Raw genomic sequence first — 9,752 nt, forward strand, 5'->3', positions numbered from 1 at the left:
TACAGCTTTCCGTCTGTGAAATAACGAATTCGGATCAGCGCTTTTATTAAAAAGAATTATTATCCAACATAAAGCATTTATTTTTTATGAAGTACTTGCATTTTTTTTCTCCGTAATTACATGTTTTTTGCAAAATGTTTGGGAACCAAAAGTACAATATTGGCAGCGGTGGGATTCGAACCCACGCCTCGAGAGACTGGTGCCTAAAACCAGCGCCTTAGACCACTCGGCCACGCTACCTCATTTCAACCAAGTGTTGAAAACTTTTTTTTACAAATAATGCAGTTAATTCTTGCTCGGACTCTAAGTTTTTTCAAATACTTTAGACTCTCTTTATTCGAAAGTATGCGAACCGCCGTCAAAATACCGGATAAATATGTCATGATATAAAAAAAAAAAAAATGTTTACGATAGATTCATTGTAAATCTGCTTGAGGGCAAAATACTCTAAGTTTTTTTTTCTCAGTATACTTAAAAAGCTCCCTGGCAGCGGTGGGATTCGAACCCACGCCTCCGAAGAGACTGGTGCCTTAAACCAGCGCCTTAGACCGCTCGGCCACGCTACCGATAACGCACGAATTCCCCCCCTCTTTTTACAGCTTTCCGTCTGTGAAATAACGAATTCGGATCAGCGCTTTTATTAAAAAGAATTATTATCCAACATAAAGCATTTATTTTTTATGAAGTACTTGCATTTTTTTTCTCCGTAATTACATGTTTTTTGCAAAATGTTTGGGAACCAAAAGTACAATATTGGCAGCGGTGGGATTCGAACCCACGCCTCGAGAGACTGGTGCCTAAAACCAGCGCCTTAGACCACTCGGCCACGCTACCTCATTTCAACCAAGTGTTGAAAACTTTTTTTTACAAATAATGCAGTTAATTCTTGCTCGGACTCTAAGTTTTTTCAAATACTTTAGACTCTCTTTATTCGAAAGTATGCGAACCGCCGTCAAAATACCGGATAAATATGTCATGATATAAAAAAAAAAAAAATGTTTACGATAGATTCATTGTAAATCTGCTTGAGGGCAAAATACTCTAAGTTTTTTTTTCTCAGTATACTTAAAAAGCTCCCTGGCAGCGGTGGGATTCGAACCCACGCCTCCGAAGAGACTGGTGCCTTAAACCAGCGCCTTAGACCGCTCGGCCACGCTACCGATAACGCACGAATTCCCCCCCTCTTTTTACAGCTTTCCGTCTGTGAAATAACGAATTCGGATCAGCGCTTTTATTAAAAAGAATTATTATCCAACATAAAGCATTTATTTTTTATGAAGTACTTGCATTTTTTTTCTCCGTAATTACATGTTTTTTGCAAAATGTTTGGGAACCAAAAGTACAATATTGGCAGCGGTGGGATTCGAACCCACGCCTCGAGAGACTGGTGCCTAAAACCAGCGCCTTAGACCACTCGGCCACGCTACCTCATTTCAACCAAGTGTTGAAAACTTTTTTTTACAAATAATGCAGTTAATTCTTGCTCGGACTCTAAGTTTTTTCAAATACTTTAGACTCTCTTTATTCGAAAGTATGCGAACCGCCGTCAAAATACCGGATAAATATGTCATGATATAAAAAAAAAAAAAATGTTTACGATAGATTCATTGTAAATCTGCTTGAGGGCAAAATACTCTAAGTTTTTTTTTCTCAGTATACTTAAAAAGCTCCCTGGCAGCGGTGGGATTCGAACCCACGCCTCCGAAGAGACTGGTGCCTTAAACCAGCGCCTTAGACCGCTCGGCCACGCTACCGATAACGCACGAATTCCCCCCCTCTTTTTACAGCTTTCCGTCTGTGAAATAACGAATTCGGATCAGCGCTTTTATTAAAAAGAATTATTATCCAACATAAAGCATTTATTTTTTATGAAGTACTTGCATTTTTTTTCTCCGTAATTACATGTTTTTTGCAAAATGTTTGGGAACCAAAAGTACAATATTGGCAGCGGTGGGATTCGAACCCACGCCTCGAGAGACTGGTGCCTAAAACCAGCGCCTTAGACCACTCGGCCACGCTACCTCATTTCAACCAAGTGTTGAAAACTTTTTTTTACAAATAATGCAGTTAATTCTTGCTCGGACTCTAAGTTTTTTCAAATACTTTAGACTCTCTTTATTCGAAAGTATGCGAACCGCCGTCAAAATACCGGATAAATATGTCATGATATAAAAAAAAAAAAAATGTTTACGATAGATTCATTGTAAATCTGCTTGAGGGCAAAATACTCTAAGTTTTTTTTTCTCAGTATACTTAAAAAGCTCCCTGGCAGCGGTGGGATTCGAACCCACGCCTCCGAAGAGACTGGTGCCTTAAACCAGCGCCTTAGACCGCTCGGCCACGCTACCGATAACGCACGAATTCCCCCCCTCTTTTTACAGCTTTCCGTCTGTGAAATAACGAATTCGGATCAGCGCTTTTATTAAAAAGAATTATTATCCAACATAAAGCATTTATTTTTTATGAAGTACTTGCATTTTTTTTCTCCGTAATTACATGTTTTTTGCAAAATGTTTGGGAACCAAAAGTACAATATTGGCAGCGGTGGGATTCGAACCCACGCCTCGAGAGACTGGTGCCTAAAACCAGCGCCTTAGACCACTCGGCCACGCTACCTCATTTCAACCAAGTGTTGAAAACTTTTTTTTACAAATAATGCAGTTAATTCTTGCTCGGACTCTAAGTTTTTTCAAATACTTTAGACTCTCTTTATTCGAAAGTATGCGAACCGCCGTCAAAATACCGGATAAATATGTCATGATATAAAAAAAAAAAAAATGTTTACGATAGATTCATTGTAAATCTGCTTGAGGGCAAAATACTCTAAGTTTTTTTTTCTCAGTATACTTAAAAAGCTCCCTGGCAGCGGTGGGATTCGAACCCACGCCTCCGAAGAGACTGGTGCCTTAAACCAGCGCCTTAGACCGCTCGGCCACGCTACCGATAACGCACGAATTCCCCCCCTCTTTTTACAGCTTTCCGTCTGTGAAATAACGAATTCGGATCAGCGCTTTTATTAAAAAGAATTATTATCCAACATAAAGCATTTATTTTTTATGAAGTACTTGCATTTTTTTTCTCCGTAATTACATGTTTTTTGCAAAATGTTTGGGAACCAAAAGTACAATATTGGCAGCGGTGGGATTCGAACCCACGCCTCGAGAGACTGGTGCCTAAAACCAGCGCCTTAGACCACTCGGCCACGCTACCTCATTTCAACCAAGTGTTGAAAACTTTTTTTTACAAATAATGCAGTTAATTCTTGCTCGGACTCTAAGTTTTTTCAAATACTTTAGACTCTCTTTATTCGAAAGTATGCGAACCGCCGTCAAAATACCGGATAAATATGTCATGATATAAAAAAAAAAAAAATGTTTACGATAGATTCATTGTAAATCTGCTTGAGGGCAAAATACTCTAAGTTTTTTTTTCTCAGTATACTTAAAAAGCTCCCTGGCAGCGGTGGGATTCGAACCCACGCCTCCGAAGAGACTGGTGCCTTAAACCAGCGCCTTAGACCGCTCGGCCACGCTACCGATAACGCACGAATTCCCCCCCTCTTTTTACAGCTTTCCGTCTGTGAAATAACGAATTCGGATCAGCGCTTTTATTAAAAAGAATTATTATCCAACATAAAGCATTTATTTTTTATGAAGTACTTGCATTTTTTTTCTCCGTAATTACATGTTTTTTGCAAAATGTTTGGGAACCAAAAGTACAATATTGGCAGCGGTGGGATTCGAACCCACGCCTCGAGAGACTGGTGCCTAAAACCAGCGCCTTAGACCACTCGGCCACGCTACCTCATTTCAACCAAGTGTTGAAAACTTTTTTTTACAAATAATGCAGTTAATTCTTGCTCGGACTCTAAGTTTTTTCAAATACTTTAGACTCTCTTTATTCGAAAGTATGCGAACCGCCGTCAAAATACCGGATAAATATGTCATGATATAAAAAAAAAAAAAATGTTTACGATAGATTCATTGTAAATCTGCTTGAGGGCAAAATACTCTAAGTTTTTTTTTCTCAGTATACTTAAAAAGCTCCCTGGCAGCGGTGGGATTCGAACCCACGCCTCCGAAGAGACTGGTGCCTTAAACCAGCGCCTTAGACCGCTCGGCCACGCTACCGATAACGCACGAATTCCCCCCCTCTTTTTACAGCTTTCCGTCTGTGAAATAACGAATTCGGATCAGCGCTTTTATTAAAAAGAATTATTATCCAACATAAAGCATTTATTTTTTATGAAGTACTTGCATTTTTTTTCTCCGTAATTACATGTTTTTTGCAAAATGTTTGGGAACCAAAAGTACAATATTGGCAGCGGTGGGATTCGAACCCACGCCTCGAGAGACTGGTGCCTAAAACCAGCGCCTTAGACCACTCGGCCACGCTACCTCATTTCAACCAAGTGTTGAAAACTTTTTTTTACAAATAATGCAGTTAATTCTTGCTCGGACTCTAAGTTTTTTCAAATACTTTAGACTCTCTTTATTCGAAAGTATGCGAACCGCCGTCAAAATACCGGATAAATATGTCATGATATAAAAAAAAAAAAAATGTTTACGATAGATTCATTGTAAATCTGCTTGAGGGCAAAATACTCTAAGTTTTTTTTTCTCAGTATACTTAAAAAGCTCCCTGGCAGCGGTGGGATTCGAACCCACGCCTCCGAAGAGACTGGTGCCTTAAACCAGCGCCTTAGACCGCTCGGCCACGCTACCGATAACGCACGAATTCCCCCCCTCTTTTTACAGCTTTCCGTCTGTGAAATAACGAATTCGGATCAGCGCTTTTATTAAAAAGAATTATTATCCAACATAAAGCATTTATTTTTTATGAAGTACTTGCATTTTTTTTCTCCGTAATTACATGTTTTTTGCAAAATGTTTGGGAACCAAAAGTACAATATTGGCAGCGGTGGGATTCGAACCCACGCCTCGAGAGACTGGTGCCTAAAACCAGCGCCTTAGACCACTCGGCCACGCTACCTCATTTCAACCAAGTGTTGAAAACTTTTTTTTACAAATAATGCAGTTAATTCTTGCTCGGACTCTAAGTTTTTTCAAATACTTTAGACTCTCTTTATTCGAAAGTATGCGAACCGCCGTCAAAATACCGGATAAATATGTCATGATATAAAAAAAAAAAAAATGTTTACGATAGATTCATTGTAAATCTGCTTGAGGGCAAAATACTCTAAGTTTTTTTTTCTCAGTATACTTAAAAAGCTCCCTGGCAGCGGTGGGATTCGAACCCACGCCTCCGAAGAGACTGGTGCCTTAAACCAGCGCCTTAGACCGCTCGGCCACGCTACCGATAACGCACGAATTCCCCCCCTCTTTTTACAGCTTTCCGTCTGTGAAATAACGAATTCGGATCAGCGCTTTTATTAAAAAGAATTATTATCCAACATAAAGCATTTATTTTTTATGAAGTACTTGCATTTTTTTTCTCCGTAATTACATGTTTTTTGCAAAATGTTTGGGAACCAAAAGTACAATATTGGCAGCGGTGGGATTCGAACCCACGCCTCGAGAGACTGGTGCCTAAAACCAGCGCCTTAGACCACTCGGCCACGCTACCTCATTTCAACCAAGTGTTGAAAACTTTTTTTTACAAATAATGCAGTTAATTCTTGCTCGGACTCTAAGTTTTTTCAAATACTTTAGACTCTCTTTATTCGAAAGTATGCGAACCGCCGTCAAAATACCGGATAAATATGTCATGATATAAAAAAAAAAAAAATGTTTACGATAGATTCATTGTAAATCTGCTTGAGGGCAAAATACTCTAAGTTTTTTTTTCTCAGTATACTTAAAAAGCTCCCTGGCAGCGGTGGGATTCGAACCCACGCCTCCGAAGAGACTGGTGCCTTAAACCAGCGCCTTAGACCGCTCGGCCACGCTACCGATAACGCACGAATTCCCCCCCTCTTTTTACAGCTTTCCGTCTGTGAAATAACGAATTCGGATCAGCGCTTTTATTAAAAAGAATTATTATCCAACATAAAGCATTTATTTTTTATGAAGTACTTGCATTTTTTTTCTCCGTAATTACATGTTTTTTGCAAAATGTTTGGGAACCAAAAGTACAATATTGGCAGCGGTGGGATTCGAACCCACGCCTCGAGAGACTGGTGCCTAAAACCAGCGCCTTAGACCACTCGGCCACGCTACCTCATTTCAACCAAGTGTTGAAAACTTTTTTTTACAAATAATGCAGTTAATTCTTGCTCGGACTCTAAGTTTTTTCAAATACTTTAGACTCTCTTTATTCGAAAGTATGCGAACCGCCGTCAAAATACCGGATAAATATGTCATGATATAAAAAAAAAAAAAATGTTTACGATAGATTCATTGTAAATCTGCTTGAGGGCAAAATACTCTAAGTTTTTTTTTCTCAGTATACTTAAAAAGCTCCCTGGCAGCGGTGGGATTCGAACCCACGCCTCCGAAGAGACTGGTGCCTTAAACCAGCGCCTTAGACCGCTCGGCCACGCTACCGATAACGCACGAATTCCCCCCCTCTTTTTACAGCTTTCCGTCTGTGAAATAACGAATTCGGATCAGCGCTTTTATTAAAAAGAATTATTATCCAACATAAAGCATTTATTTTTTATGAAGTACTTGCATTTTTTTTCTCCGTAATTACATGTTTTTTGCAAAATGTTTGGGAACCAAAAGTACAATATTGGCAGCGGTGGGATTCGAACCCACGCCTCGAGAGACTGGTGCCTAAAACCAGCGCCTTAGACCACTCGGCCACGCTACCTCATTTCAACCAAGTGTTGAAAACTTTTTTTTACAAATAATGCAGTTAATTCTTGCTCGGACTCTAAGTTTTTTCAAATACTTTAGACTCTCTTTATTCGAAAGTATGCGAACCGCCGTCAAAATACCGGATAAATATGTCATGATATAAAAAAAAAAAAAATGTTTACGATAGATTCATTGTAAATCTGCTTGAGGGCAAAATACTCTAAGTTTTTTTTTCTCAGTATACTTAAAAAGCTCCCTGGCAGCGGTGGGATTCGAACCCACGCCTCCGAAGAGACTGGTGCCTTAAACCAGCGCCTTAGACCGCTCGGCCACGCTACCGATAACGCACGAATTCCCCCCCTCTTTTTACAGCTTTCCGTCTGTGAAATAACGAATTCGGATCAGCGCTTTTATTAAAAAGAATTATTATCCAACATAAAGCATTTATTTTTTATGAAGTACTTGCATTTTTTTTCTCCGTAATTACATGTTTTTTGCAAAATGTTTGGGAACCAAAAGTACAATATTGGCAGCGGTGGGATTCGAACCCACGCCTCGAGAGACTGGTGCCTAAAACCAGCGCCTTAGACCACTCGGCCACGCTACCTCATTTCAACCAAGTGTTGAAAACTTTTTTTTACAAATAATGCAGTTAATTCTTGCTCGGACTCTAAGTTTTTTCAAATACTTTAGACTCTCTTTATTCGAAAGTATGCGAACCGCCGTCAAAATACCGGATAAATATGTCATGATATAAAAAAAAAAAAAATGTTTACGATAGATTCATTGTAAATCTGCTTGAGGGCAAAATACTCTAAGTTTTTTTTTCTCAGTATACTTAAAAAGCTCCCTGGCAGCGGTGGGATTCGAACCCACGCCTCCGAAGAGACTGGTGCCTTAAACCAGCGCCTTAGACCGCTCGGCCACGCTACCGATAACGCACGAATTCCCCCCCTCTTTTTACAGCTTTCCGTCTGTGAAATAACGAATTCGGATCAGCGCTTTTATTAAAAAGAATTATTATCCAACATAAAGCATTTATTTTTTATGAAGTACTTGCATTTTTTTTCTCCGTAATTACATGTTTTTTGCAAAATGTTTGGGAACCAAAAGTACAATATTGGCAGCGGTGGGATTCGAACCCACGCCTCGAGAGACTGGTGCCTAAAACCAGCGCCTTAGACCACTCGGCCACGCTACCTCATTTCAACCAAGTGTTGAAAACTTTTTTTTACAAATAATGCAGTTAATTCTTGCTCGGACTCTAAGTTTTTTCAAATACTTTAGACTCTCTTTATTCGAAAGTATGCGAACCGCCGTCAAAATACCGGATAAATATGTCATGATATAAAAAAAAAAAAAATGTTTACGATAGATTCATTGTAAATCTGCTTGAGGGCAAAATACTCTAAGTTTTTTTTTCTCAGTATACTTAAAAAGCTCCCTGGCAGCGGTGGGATTCGAACCCACGCCTCCGAAGAGACTGGTGCCTTAAACCAGCGCCTTAGACCGCTCGGCCACGCTACCGATAACGCACGAATTCCCCCCCTCTTTTTACAGCTTTCCGTCTGTGAAATAACGAATTCGGATCAGCGCTTTTATTAAAAAGAATTATTATCCAACATAAAGCATTTATTTTTTATGAAGTACTTGCATTTTTTTTCTCCGTAATTACATGTTTTTTGCAAAATGTTTGGGAACCAAAAGTACAATATTGGCAGCGGTGGGATTCGAACCCACGCCTCGAGAGACTGGTGCCTAAAACCAGCGCCTTAGACCACTCGGCCACGCTACCTCATTTCAACCAAGTGTTGAAAACTTTTTTTTACAAATAATGCAGTTAATTCTTGCTCGGACTCTAAGTTTTTTCAAATACTTTAGACTCTCTTTATTCGAAAGTATGCGAACCGCCGTCAAAATACCGGATAAATATGTCATGATATAAAAAAAAAAAAAATGTTTACGATAGATTCATTGTAAATCTGCTTGAGGGCAAAATACTCTAAGTTTTTTTTTCTCAGTATACTTAAAAAGCTCCCTGGCAGCGGTGGGATTCGAACCCACGCCTCCGAAGAGACTGGTGCCTTAAACCAGCGCCTTAGACCGCTCGGCCACGCTACCGATAACGCACGAATTCCCCCCCTCTTTTTACAGCTTTCCGTCTGTGAAATAACGAATTCGGATCAGCGCTTTTATTAAAAAGAATTATTATCCAACATAAAGCATTTATTTTTTATGAAGTACTTGCATTTTTTTTCTCCGTAATTACATGTTTTTTGCAAAATGTTTGGGAACCAAAAGTACAATATTGGCAGCGGTGGGATTCGAACCCACGCCTCGAGAGACTGGTGCCTAAAACCAGCGCCTTAGACCACTCGGCCACGCTACCTCATTTCAACCAAGTGTTGAAAACTTTTTTTTACAAATAATGCAGTTAATTCTTGCTCGGACTCTAAGTTTTTTCAAATACTTTAGACTCTCTTTATTCGAAAGTATGCGAACCGCCGTCAAAATACCGGATAAATATGTCATGATATAAAAAAAAAAAAAATGTTTACGATAGATTCATTGTAAATCTGCTTGAGGGCAAAATACTCTAAGTTTTTTTTTCTCAGTATACTTAAAAAGCTCCCTGGCAGCGGTGGGATTCGAACCCACGCCTCCGAAGAGACTGGTGCCTTAAACCAGCGCCTTAGACCGCTCGGCCACGCTACCGATAACGCACGAATTCCCCCCCTCTTTTTACAGCTTTCCGTCTGTGAAATAACGAATTCGGATCAGCGCTTTTATTAAAAAGAATTATTATCCAACATAAAGCATTTATTTTTTATGAAGTACTTGCATTTTTTTTCTCCGTAATTACATGTTTTTTGCAAAATGTTTGGGAACCAAAAGTACAATATTGGCAGCGGTGGGATTCGAACCCACGCCTCGAGAGACTGGTGCCTAAAACCAGCGCCTTAGACCACTCGGCCACGCTACCTCATTTCA

At 39.6% G+C, this 9,752-nt stretch overlaps 33 non-coding genes across 33 annotated transcripts; all 33 read right to left on the reverse strand.

Annotated features, from left to right (window-relative positions):
• Positions 1-160: 160 nt before the first annotated feature.
• Positions 161-240, reverse strand: TRNAL-UAG (transfer RNA leucine (anticodon UAG)). The gene has a single exon. It is a non-coding gene; the product is annotated as a tRNA-Leu (tRNA).
• Positions 241-484: 244 nt separating this feature from the next.
• On the reverse strand, positions 485-566 carry TRNAL-AAG (transfer RNA leucine (anticodon AAG)). Its single transcript has one exon. It is a non-coding gene; the product is annotated as a tRNA-Leu (tRNA).
• Positions 567-754: 188 nt separating this feature from the next.
• On the reverse strand, positions 755-834 carry TRNAL-UAG (transfer RNA leucine (anticodon UAG)). The gene has a single exon. It is a non-coding gene; the product is annotated as a tRNA-Leu (tRNA).
• A 244-nt stretch (positions 835-1,078) lies between these two features.
• On the reverse strand, positions 1,079-1,160 carry TRNAL-AAG (transfer RNA leucine (anticodon AAG)). The gene has a single exon. It is a non-coding gene; the product is annotated as a tRNA-Leu (tRNA).
• A 188-nt stretch (positions 1,161-1,348) lies between these two features.
• TRNAL-UAG (transfer RNA leucine (anticodon UAG)) lies at positions 1,349-1,428 on the reverse strand. The gene has a single exon. It is a non-coding gene; the product is annotated as a tRNA-Leu (tRNA).
• Positions 1,429-1,672: 244 nt separating this feature from the next.
• TRNAL-AAG (transfer RNA leucine (anticodon AAG)) lies at positions 1,673-1,754 on the reverse strand. Its single transcript has one exon. It is a non-coding gene; the product is annotated as a tRNA-Leu (tRNA).
• A 188-nt stretch (positions 1,755-1,942) lies between these two features.
• On the reverse strand, positions 1,943-2,022 carry TRNAL-UAG (transfer RNA leucine (anticodon UAG)). The gene has a single exon. It is a non-coding gene; the product is annotated as a tRNA-Leu (tRNA).
• A 244-nt stretch (positions 2,023-2,266) lies between these two features.
• On the reverse strand, positions 2,267-2,348 carry TRNAL-AAG (transfer RNA leucine (anticodon AAG)). Its single transcript has one exon. It is a non-coding gene; the product is annotated as a tRNA-Leu (tRNA).
• A 188-nt stretch (positions 2,349-2,536) lies between these two features.
• On the reverse strand, positions 2,537-2,616 carry TRNAL-UAG (transfer RNA leucine (anticodon UAG)). Its single transcript has one exon. It is a non-coding gene; the product is annotated as a tRNA-Leu (tRNA).
• Positions 2,617-2,860: 244 nt separating this feature from the next.
• On the reverse strand, positions 2,861-2,942 carry TRNAL-AAG (transfer RNA leucine (anticodon AAG)). Its single transcript has one exon. It is a non-coding gene; the product is annotated as a tRNA-Leu (tRNA).
• Positions 2,943-3,130: 188 nt separating this feature from the next.
• TRNAL-UAG (transfer RNA leucine (anticodon UAG)) lies at positions 3,131-3,210 on the reverse strand. Its single transcript has one exon. It is a non-coding gene; the product is annotated as a tRNA-Leu (tRNA).
• A 244-nt stretch (positions 3,211-3,454) lies between these two features.
• Positions 3,455-3,536, reverse strand: TRNAL-AAG (transfer RNA leucine (anticodon AAG)). The gene has a single exon. It is a non-coding gene; the product is annotated as a tRNA-Leu (tRNA).
• Positions 3,537-3,724: 188 nt separating this feature from the next.
• On the reverse strand, positions 3,725-3,804 carry TRNAL-UAG (transfer RNA leucine (anticodon UAG)). The gene has a single exon. It is a non-coding gene; the product is annotated as a tRNA-Leu (tRNA).
• Positions 3,805-4,048: 244 nt separating this feature from the next.
• On the reverse strand, positions 4,049-4,130 carry TRNAL-AAG (transfer RNA leucine (anticodon AAG)). The gene has a single exon. It is a non-coding gene; the product is annotated as a tRNA-Leu (tRNA).
• A 188-nt stretch (positions 4,131-4,318) lies between these two features.
• On the reverse strand, positions 4,319-4,398 carry TRNAL-UAG (transfer RNA leucine (anticodon UAG)). The gene has a single exon. It is a non-coding gene; the product is annotated as a tRNA-Leu (tRNA).
• Positions 4,399-4,642: 244 nt separating this feature from the next.
• On the reverse strand, positions 4,643-4,724 carry TRNAL-AAG (transfer RNA leucine (anticodon AAG)). The gene has a single exon. It is a non-coding gene; the product is annotated as a tRNA-Leu (tRNA).
• A 188-nt stretch (positions 4,725-4,912) lies between these two features.
• Positions 4,913-4,992, reverse strand: TRNAL-UAG (transfer RNA leucine (anticodon UAG)). The gene has a single exon. It is a non-coding gene; the product is annotated as a tRNA-Leu (tRNA).
• Positions 4,993-5,236: 244 nt separating this feature from the next.
• Positions 5,237-5,318, reverse strand: TRNAL-AAG (transfer RNA leucine (anticodon AAG)). Its single transcript has one exon. It is a non-coding gene; the product is annotated as a tRNA-Leu (tRNA).
• A 188-nt stretch (positions 5,319-5,506) lies between these two features.
• Positions 5,507-5,586, reverse strand: TRNAL-UAG (transfer RNA leucine (anticodon UAG)). The gene has a single exon. It is a non-coding gene; the product is annotated as a tRNA-Leu (tRNA).
• A 244-nt stretch (positions 5,587-5,830) lies between these two features.
• Positions 5,831-5,912, reverse strand: TRNAL-AAG (transfer RNA leucine (anticodon AAG)). The gene has a single exon. It is a non-coding gene; the product is annotated as a tRNA-Leu (tRNA).
• Positions 5,913-6,100: 188 nt separating this feature from the next.
• TRNAL-UAG (transfer RNA leucine (anticodon UAG)) lies at positions 6,101-6,180 on the reverse strand. The gene has a single exon. It is a non-coding gene; the product is annotated as a tRNA-Leu (tRNA).
• Positions 6,181-6,424: 244 nt separating this feature from the next.
• On the reverse strand, positions 6,425-6,506 carry TRNAL-AAG (transfer RNA leucine (anticodon AAG)). Its single transcript has one exon. It is a non-coding gene; the product is annotated as a tRNA-Leu (tRNA).
• A 188-nt stretch (positions 6,507-6,694) lies between these two features.
• Positions 6,695-6,774, reverse strand: TRNAL-UAG (transfer RNA leucine (anticodon UAG)). The gene has a single exon. It is a non-coding gene; the product is annotated as a tRNA-Leu (tRNA).
• Positions 6,775-7,018: 244 nt separating this feature from the next.
• On the reverse strand, positions 7,019-7,100 carry TRNAL-AAG (transfer RNA leucine (anticodon AAG)). Its single transcript has one exon. It is a non-coding gene; the product is annotated as a tRNA-Leu (tRNA).
• Positions 7,101-7,288: 188 nt separating this feature from the next.
• TRNAL-UAG (transfer RNA leucine (anticodon UAG)) lies at positions 7,289-7,368 on the reverse strand. The gene has a single exon. It is a non-coding gene; the product is annotated as a tRNA-Leu (tRNA).
• Positions 7,369-7,612: 244 nt separating this feature from the next.
• TRNAL-AAG (transfer RNA leucine (anticodon AAG)) lies at positions 7,613-7,694 on the reverse strand. The gene has a single exon. It is a non-coding gene; the product is annotated as a tRNA-Leu (tRNA).
• A 188-nt stretch (positions 7,695-7,882) lies between these two features.
• TRNAL-UAG (transfer RNA leucine (anticodon UAG)) lies at positions 7,883-7,962 on the reverse strand. Its single transcript has one exon. It is a non-coding gene; the product is annotated as a tRNA-Leu (tRNA).
• Positions 7,963-8,206: 244 nt separating this feature from the next.
• TRNAL-AAG (transfer RNA leucine (anticodon AAG)) lies at positions 8,207-8,288 on the reverse strand. The gene has a single exon. It is a non-coding gene; the product is annotated as a tRNA-Leu (tRNA).
• Positions 8,289-8,476: 188 nt separating this feature from the next.
• TRNAL-UAG (transfer RNA leucine (anticodon UAG)) lies at positions 8,477-8,556 on the reverse strand. The gene has a single exon. It is a non-coding gene; the product is annotated as a tRNA-Leu (tRNA).
• Positions 8,557-8,800: 244 nt separating this feature from the next.
• Positions 8,801-8,882, reverse strand: TRNAL-AAG (transfer RNA leucine (anticodon AAG)). The gene has a single exon. It is a non-coding gene; the product is annotated as a tRNA-Leu (tRNA).
• A 188-nt stretch (positions 8,883-9,070) lies between these two features.
• Positions 9,071-9,150, reverse strand: TRNAL-UAG (transfer RNA leucine (anticodon UAG)). The gene has a single exon. It is a non-coding gene; the product is annotated as a tRNA-Leu (tRNA).
• A 244-nt stretch (positions 9,151-9,394) lies between these two features.
• TRNAL-AAG (transfer RNA leucine (anticodon AAG)) lies at positions 9,395-9,476 on the reverse strand. The gene has a single exon. It is a non-coding gene; the product is annotated as a tRNA-Leu (tRNA).
• A 188-nt stretch (positions 9,477-9,664) lies between these two features.
• TRNAL-UAG (transfer RNA leucine (anticodon UAG)) lies at positions 9,665-9,744 on the reverse strand. The gene has a single exon. It is a non-coding gene; the product is annotated as a tRNA-Leu (tRNA).
• Positions 9,745-9,752: the final 8 nt, after the last annotated feature.

Source organism: Parasteatoda tepidariorum, chromosome 11, assembly GCF_982258835.1.
Source record: "Parasteatoda tepidariorum strain Cologne lab strain chromosome 11, Ptep-v5.0, whole genome shotgun sequence".
Taxonomy (NCBI): Eukaryota; Metazoa; Arthropoda; class Arachnida; order Araneae; family Theridiidae; genus Parasteatoda; species Parasteatoda tepidariorum.